This window comes from Quercus lobata, chromosome 2 (genome assembly GCF_001633185.2).
Source record: "Quercus lobata isolate SW786 chromosome 2, ValleyOak3.0 Primary Assembly, whole genome shotgun sequence".
NCBI lineage: Eukaryota > Viridiplantae > Streptophyta > Magnoliopsida > Fagales > Fagaceae > Quercus > Quercus lobata.
In genome coordinates, this window is record NC_044905.1 from 73,585,968 (window position 1) to 73,594,721 (window position 8,754).

The window sequence follows — 8,754 nt, forward strand, 5'->3', positions numbered from 1 at the left end:
ATTTTTTTGTACACTTATAACAATTAATAACAACTTACCACTTAAGATTTGTTGTGAAAGTGTTGTGAAAATGTTGTGGACATAACATTTCTTTACAAATTATGAATTCATTCATTAAAAAAAAAAATATTTGCAGAAGTATGATGTCACATCCATACCATCAATTATTGCGGCATACACTAATGAAACAAATACACTTAATTTTTTGCACAATGTATCCAAAATGTTTAACAAGTAACCAAGTGTCAAAATAACTATCAAGTATCAACACAATTGGAAAATGTTTTTAAAGTTTCTAAGTTCCAAGTTCAAAATCCAAAGTAAGTTTGCAAATGACAACTACCTAATTATAATATAAAATCCAAAAACAATGTGAAATGAGGGTGAAGTGAAGATTTAATCATCCACTCTAAGATTCTTATCATAGACACCATCATAATCATAATCATCGTCATCATTATCTATTTCATGAGGTTTTTTATTTTTTATTTTTTATTTTTACTTCACATTTTTCACATTTCTTCATTGTCTAGGACCTATTGGGTTGTTTCTATCATTGGGTTAATTGGGCTATTGTTTTTTAAGCCAACCCCAAGCAAATTTGGATTTTTAGTAAGATCATTTAGGATTGTAGGATTAGTGCAATCCTACAGATCCTACACAATCCCATTGATCCTACATGCAATCCTAAAAAATAGGTGATCCTAGTCGTTTTAATCTAGTAGGATTGTACGATTTGACTCTGATTTTGAGAACCATGGTTATGAACTTAGGATAGTTTACTCTGCGTAAAAGTTTATTATCTAATTTTTAAAAATTTAATATTTTACTTCCTCTATCATTTATTATAAAAAATTTCAAGTAACTATAAAAAATAAAACAAGATATTTATTATAATCATTTTCATTGTATATCATAATTATTGTTTTAGTATATTAAAACTTACGCACTAGACACCATTTTTGCAAAAAGTAACTCAATATACGTATGTGTTACATGCCACAAAATTAAATTAATGTGCCTTTTACTTGTGGCTCACTAATTATTGAGATAGTTAGTTTACTTTAGGTAAAACTCTATTAAAGTTTCAAATAACTCACTAATTATTAGTGTAATGTGATTCAAAATAATTAAGATAGTGTGATATTAGTAAAATATTTTTTAATTAATATGTGCATTACATGGAAATTCTCCTAGTTAAATAATAAAATTCGGATTCTAGAAGTCATGATTGCACATAGTAGCTATCTTTTCTCGATGCCAATGACTACTCTCTATTAAAATTTTTAGTAACTTATATTATTACTCTATACATTTGGGTGATTTCAAACTAAATTTGAAAATTTAAGAAATATAATATATTAGCATAATCACAGGCCCTTTGAGCTTGCGATGTGATGAGGGTTTTTTTTTTTTTTTTTTTTTTTTTTTTTTTTTTTTTTTTTTGTCTAGTGTCATATGTTAGGACATATGTGTTTCACATGTTAAGAAAATATGTCATGACTTTATGTAATTGGCTTATTCTTTGACAAAACGCATTTTACTTGTATTTGGGTAGATTTAGGATATGTTTAAATACTTCAAGAAACCATGTTTCAAGATCAAGTGTTGAAGCCTTCAAGTCTGTCCAAGAAAACAAGTTGATAGTGCAAATTCATTAAAGCTCGACAGCTGTATCTATCGAGCTTAAGAAAGTTGTTCAAAGTTAGGTGTGCTCGACACCTACTCGACATTTCCTATCTGTCGAGGTTTAAGATTTTCAGAATTCAAATATGATTTTCTTGGGATCCGTGAATATGTATTTGGGCCTTCTTTTCTCCTAACCCTAGACATATAAAAGGATTGTTTTAAGGGCCATCAAACAGTTCACAAGTTGCACAAGCTTTGAGCAAACTCTGTTCAAGCAAATTGTGACTAGAGATGAAGTTTTTGCCTTAGTTCATCTCTTTCTCTTGAAGAAGTTGCTGTGTATGTGCACTGTAAGGTTTTGTGACCAAGCATCTTCTTGATCTTCATCGTATGGATGAACTGAAGAATTTTGCAACCAACAACCTTCTTAGTTGGTGATTGAAGTCTCGTACTGGGATCCGTGCAATTGGTTAGTCACGTACTTGGGAGTCGTGTGACTGAAAGGGGAACTGTCACTACAGAACAAGTCCAATTGGGTATTGGGGTAAGGGTTCAATTGTAAGTTGGTAAGGTACTTGGAATTCCTTTACTTGTAACTGCTTGTTGTTATAATAGTGGAGTTTCGGGAGTGGTGACCTGAAAATCACCCGGTGGAGTTTTTGCCGTTAGGTTTTCTCCATTCGTAAATAAATCATTGTGTTATTTATTTTCCGCTGCATTATTAGTTTATTGGTGATTTATTTGTGCTACCACGCGTTTATATGATAAATTGATTAATTAATAACTTGACTAATTAATTAACTAATTTTTATCATAAGGGGTCATTCAGTTTGTGGCCTATCATCATATTTTCCTTTTCTTAAAGAATTTTTTTTGGGATAAGTTTGTTTTGAAGACATAGATTAGTAGGAGAGTATCTTATTTCATAGCCATTTTAAATAGAATTAGAGATATATTTTTACCAAGTTCTCCTTAAGTTTTTTCCCGATTAAATCTAAGATTTAGAGGTATTTCTAAACCACATAAAAATCAAGTCTAAAGATGAGAATTCGCTTATAAATAGTATAAATAACGAAATTGCAGTCTTAAGTGGCTATCTTGTTGTTCGACCAAGTGGTTACCCTTTTTCTCATTAAAAAAAAAAAAAGTGGTTACCTTTTATTAAATACTTTAATTAATAAAGTACCTAAATGCTATATTGTTTTTGGTGATTTTAAATGAAACCAAAATTTTAAAAAATTGTACTTAAAAACACGAACCTTTTAAATTGTTTCAATCCATAGCCATAAAGAGTCATTATTAACTAACAGTAACAGTAATTCACATAATTTGTTACTAAAACTTATCAAAAATATTCAAAAAGTCCTTCCATGCGAAAGTGTATGACTAAAGAAATATTGTTTTAGAATCCAGAAATTATATAATAAACAGTCGTTTAGTTAATTAATATTACCAAAAGATTCACAATAAAATTAATATTATATAGGAGCAAATACTTTTTGGTACTTATATTTTAGGCCAATTTTCATATTGGTCTCCATATATATTTTTTTCTTTTCTTGTTTTGGTTTCCAAAACTCGAAATTTGTTTTCAATTTAGTTTTTACCATCATTTCACTAATGAAAATAGTTTACATAATAAAAAGAGTGCATTATTGACAAGTATAAAAGTGACGTGATCATTAAAATAAATATTAAAAAATTTATTTGGCATTTAAAAAATACAAGGTCAGCAATTATTATTATTTGAAACTATTATGTCATCCTTTAAATTGAAAAAGAAATTCTAAGTCAGAAAAATATAACAAAAAAACATAAATTAAAATATTAGGATTTTCTTTCATTTTCTTGGGCCAAAATGGCCAAATACCACCAATTTCTGAATTTTTTTGTAAAAAACCATTGTTTTGGAACTATATAGGAAAATACCACTTTTTATGGTACTCAAGTTTCTTAAACTCGAGTTCCTAGAAGTTTTGCTACCGTGGCACTGCTGAGGTGGAAATTGGGCAATTAAAAAAAATTATGTGGTACTTGAGCATGGTAAACTCGAGTACCATGCAACACAATACTCGAGTATATCAGGCTCGAGTACCATTACATAATAAAATGCTGTTTTTTATTTTATTTTATTTCTAAGGTACTCGAGCTCACCATGCTTGAGTGCCTTGTAATTTTTTTTTTTTTTTTGGATTATTGACAAATAAACATAAACATAAAAATAAGTAGCTTTTTTACATTTTTATTTATTTAAATAGAAGCATTGTAAAATATAGAGATTTTAATTTCAAAATATTAATTTAATTTCTACATTAAGTAAAATTGTTCACCATTTTCTCACAAAAATTGTTCACGGTTTTCTGCATAAACTATTTCTAGCATTTTGCATAAAATTATTTTCTGTTCAACATTATTTAAAAAATTGTTCACTCTCTTTTCTACGTAAATTATTTTCTGTTCACTATTTAAAAAATCGTTCATTGTTTTCTCATAAAACACCTAATGAAGTCGTTTTTTTCTAAATCTAAACACCAAATCTGAATGCTTTTTCATGTTTGAATTTCACAATAATCAAATCTATTTTTCTGCATTGATAAAATCTGTTTCTACATTAATAAAATTTGCACTCTGCCCATCATGTTTACTGTATATTCGAATCTGCTTACTGCATTCATAAAATCTGTTTTTTGCATTAAGTAGAATTGTTCACTGTTTTCTAATAAAAAATTTTCACTGTTTTTTGCATAAACAATTTCTAGCATTCTGCATAAAATTATTTTCTGTTCAGCATTATTAAAAAATTGTTCACTATCATTTCTGCATAAAATTATTTTCTGTTCACTATTTAAAAAATCGTTCACTGTTTTCTCATAAAACACCTAGTGAAATCGTTTTTTCTAAATCTAAACGCCAAATCTGAATGCTTTTTCATGTTTGAATTTCACAATAATTGAATCTATTTTTCTGCATTGATAAAATCTGTTTTTACATTAATAAAATTTGCACTATGCCCATCATGTTTACTGTATATTCGAATCTGCTTATTACATTCATAAAATCTTTTTTTTTTTTTGTAGTAAGTAAAACTGTTCACTGTTTTCTCATAAAAATTGTTCACTGTTTTTTGCATAAACTATTTCTAGCATTCTGCATAAAATTATTCTCTGTTCAGCATTATTTAAAAAATTGTTCACTCTCTTTTCTGTGAAAATTATTTTCTGTTCACTACTTAAAAAAATTGTTCCTTATTTTCTCATAAAACACCTAATAAAATCTTGTTTTCTAATTTTAAAAGCCAAATTTGAATGCTTTTTCATGTTTAAATTTCAAAATGAACGAATTTTTTTTTCTGCATTGATAACATCTATTTCTACATTAATAAAATTTGCTCTCTGTACATCATGTTCACTGTATATTCGAATATGCTTATTGCATTCATAAAATCTGTTTTTTGCATTAAGTAAAACTGTTCACTATTTTCTTATAAAAATTGTTCACTATTTTCTGCATAAACTATTTCTAGCATTCTGCATAAAATTATTTTCTGTTCAGCATTATTTTAAAAAAATTTCACTCTCTTTTCTATGTAAATTATTTTCTGTTCACTATTTAAAAAATTGTTCATTGTTTTCTCATAAAACACCTAGTGAAATCTTGTTTTCTAATTTTAAAAGCCAAATCTGAATGCTTTTTCATGTTTAAATTTCAAAACGAACGAATTTGTTTTTCTACATTGATAAAATATGTTTTTACATTAATAAAATTTGCACTCTGCACATCATGTTTACTGTATATTCGAATCTGCTTACTGCATTCATAAAATATGTTTTTTGCATTAAGTAAAATTGTTCACTGTTTTCTCATAAAAATTATTCATTGTTTTCTGCATAAACTATTTCTAGCATTCTACATAAAATTATTTTCTGTTCAGCATTATTTAAAAAATTGTTCACTCTATTTTCTGTGTAAATTATTTTCTGTTCACTATTTAAAAAATTATTCCCTGTTTTCTCATAAAACGCCTAGTGGAATCTTGTTTTCTAATTTTAAAAGCCAAATCTGAATTCATTTTCATGTTTAAATTTCAAAATGAACGAATTTGTTTTTCTGCATTGATAAAATCTATTTCTACATTAATAAAATTTGCTCTCTGTACATCATGTTTTATTGTATATTTGAATCTGCTTATTGCATTCATAAAATCTGTTTTTTGCATTAAGTAAAATTGTTCAATGTTTTCTACATAAACAATTTCCAGCATTTTGCATAAAATTATCTTCTGTTTAGCATTATTTACAAAATTGTTCACTATCTTTTCTATGTAAATTATTTTATGTTTACTATTAAAAAAATTGTTCACTGTTTTCTCATAAAACACCTAGTGAAATCGTTTTTTCTAAATCTAAACGCCAAATCTGAATGCTTTTTCATGTTTGAATTTCACAATAGTCAAATCTATTTTTCTGCATTGATAAATCTGTTTCTACATTAATAAAATTTGCTCTCTGCACATCATGTTTACTGTATATTCGAATCTGCTTACTGCATTCATAAAATCTGTCTTTTGCATTAATTAAAACTGTTTACTATTTTCTCATAAAAATTGTTTATTGTTTTTCTGCATAAACTGCTTTTAGCATTGGCGCGTTTATTGCACTTAAATGGTTTTTGTGTTTTTTTAAATATGTAACCATACGAATAATGGACACACTCCATGAAAGAAAAATGAATGATTTGTATAAATCACCTAATGGTAAATGCCTCCAATAATTCGAATTTGTAAAAAAGTTCGAATTAGTTGAATGTAGAAATTCGGGAAAAATTGATGGAAAATCGATGAACGTACCAAATCGTGAAGGTGTACATAAGATGTACAGATAGTCTAGACTTGTTGAGAAATTTGACTTCATTGAAAGTACAAAATAATGAAAATTCAATGGAAAAGTATGTACGTTAGATGTACAGATCGTATGAATTTGTTTAAAAATTCAAATTCATTGAGTGTGTAAAATTGTGAAAATTCAAATGAAAATTGAAGAACATACCAAATTGAGTAAACTCAATGGAAAATTAATTACATTAGATGTACAGATTGTCCAAATTTGAAGTCGTCAAATGTACAAAATTGTGAAAATTCAATTTAAAACTGTGTACTAATGTACTAATTATTCTGATTTGATGAAAATTTCAAAATTGTTGAATGAACAAAATCATGTAAACTCAATGGAAAATCAAAGAACGTACCAAATCGTTGAGTAGCATATGCAGCACTGCGAATATCATTGTAGCAATGGTGGACAGCTCACCCCCAAAATTAATGCATAAACTTTCTAGGGATGCTTTGCATCCTTGAAAACAGTGCATTACAAAGGGTTGCATATCTGTGTATTCACGTGAGTGTGGATGGGTACTTCTAGTTAGGGCTCAACAGTGCTGAGCTGTTGAGCAGCACATGTAGAACTGTTTACTATCTTTGGTCATTTTCAAGGATGCTAGTCGAAACGCTCTTCCCATAATCTGTGACTACTGGTTAGAAGTAATAGCACATGGGTACTTCTGGTCAGGGCTCAACAAGTAATGTACAATAAATCTATTTTGGGTGATAAGTGTTATGTGTGTAACATTTCAAATTACACAAACAGAATATTGGAAACATCAACATATCTAACTGGAGGCATTTCACTTCCTAAGGTGTTTCTTACATTTCAAAGCAGAGGACATTGTCCAACCAAAACACAAGATTCATATGTAGCCACAAAGAACAGCAGGGAAAAAATGAGCAAGTGACTTCATATAAACTTAGCCAAAACTAATGAACAGTTAATCTTTAGATTTGCAAAAGTTGAATGTACATGATCATCAGTTGTCAGACATTAACAACGACATTTTGTATTGCATAGAACGTGTAAACATTAACAACAACGTCTAATGTTCGTAGGTAGAAATTTTTGGAAATCATCATTACTTGAATCTGAGAAGTCTGAAATATCTCTTTCATCATCTAACACAGTAACTTCATTAATAGACTTGATGGCTCGCTCTTGTGTTTTCCCCTTTAGATGCTTCCTAGCTTTTTGGATTGCATGAAAATGGTCTAATCGCCTTTACATTTGATTGTTCTCTTGTTCAAGATGAGCAAGTATATTGGCAGGTTCATCTCTAGGTAACTCGGCTAAGCGTGCCTTAGGAACTCGTAACCCATGCCATTGACAATACACCTCCAACTCACACCTCTTCTCGTATAGGGTTGACCATGGTGGTTCTGCTACAGTGAACTCTATTGCGGTGGTATCTATACTTAGTTTTTTATGTTTGTCGACCATGATGTGCTTAACACTTCTAAGACTCTCGTACGTGTATATTGGCATATTAAAGAAATCTCTCTTCTTTCCAACCCATTTCCCTCCATAGTGGCCTGTGTATGTCTGTAGTTGTTGATCTACTGGAACTTGTGATAATCCATTTGCTGAAGTAGATCCAAACTTGTTTCGCATTGTACGATTTGATGTTGAGGTGTTGTGACTCATAGCTTAGTCAATCTACAAAGTTAGTGGGGTAGAAATAAGATCATTATTGTTGTGCATTTATAACCTCATTTCATGTTCCAAGCATTATAATTTCAGTTATTAGGGCTTGTCATGTCAATACAGGTTGGAAAAACACTACATGAACAGGATTTTAAATGTTTCCAATGTCATAGTGAGATTTGAAGATGTGGGCGGTAGTTGCAGTGTTCTTGAATAGAGCATCATATTTAATTGACACAGTGCTATGTCCCTAGCAACAGCGTATGATTATTCATATATTTAAGTATTCTCATGAATGTGGATGATATGACTAGACAGTGTGTGAAATCGTGCCGAGCTTTTGAGCAGCACATGTGAAACAGTGGCATCTGTTGGCGCACGTGGTTCGTATGACTACAGTAGCGGGTTGGTGACGTTTCTTCAAAAAACTACTCATGCCACAGTTGGTGCTACATCATGTTTACTGTATATTCAAATCTGCTTATTGCATTCGTAAAATCTGTTTTCTGCATTAATTAAAACTGTTCACTGTTTTTTCATAAAAATTGTTCACTGTTTTCTGCATAAACTATTTTTAGCATTTTGCATAAAACTATTT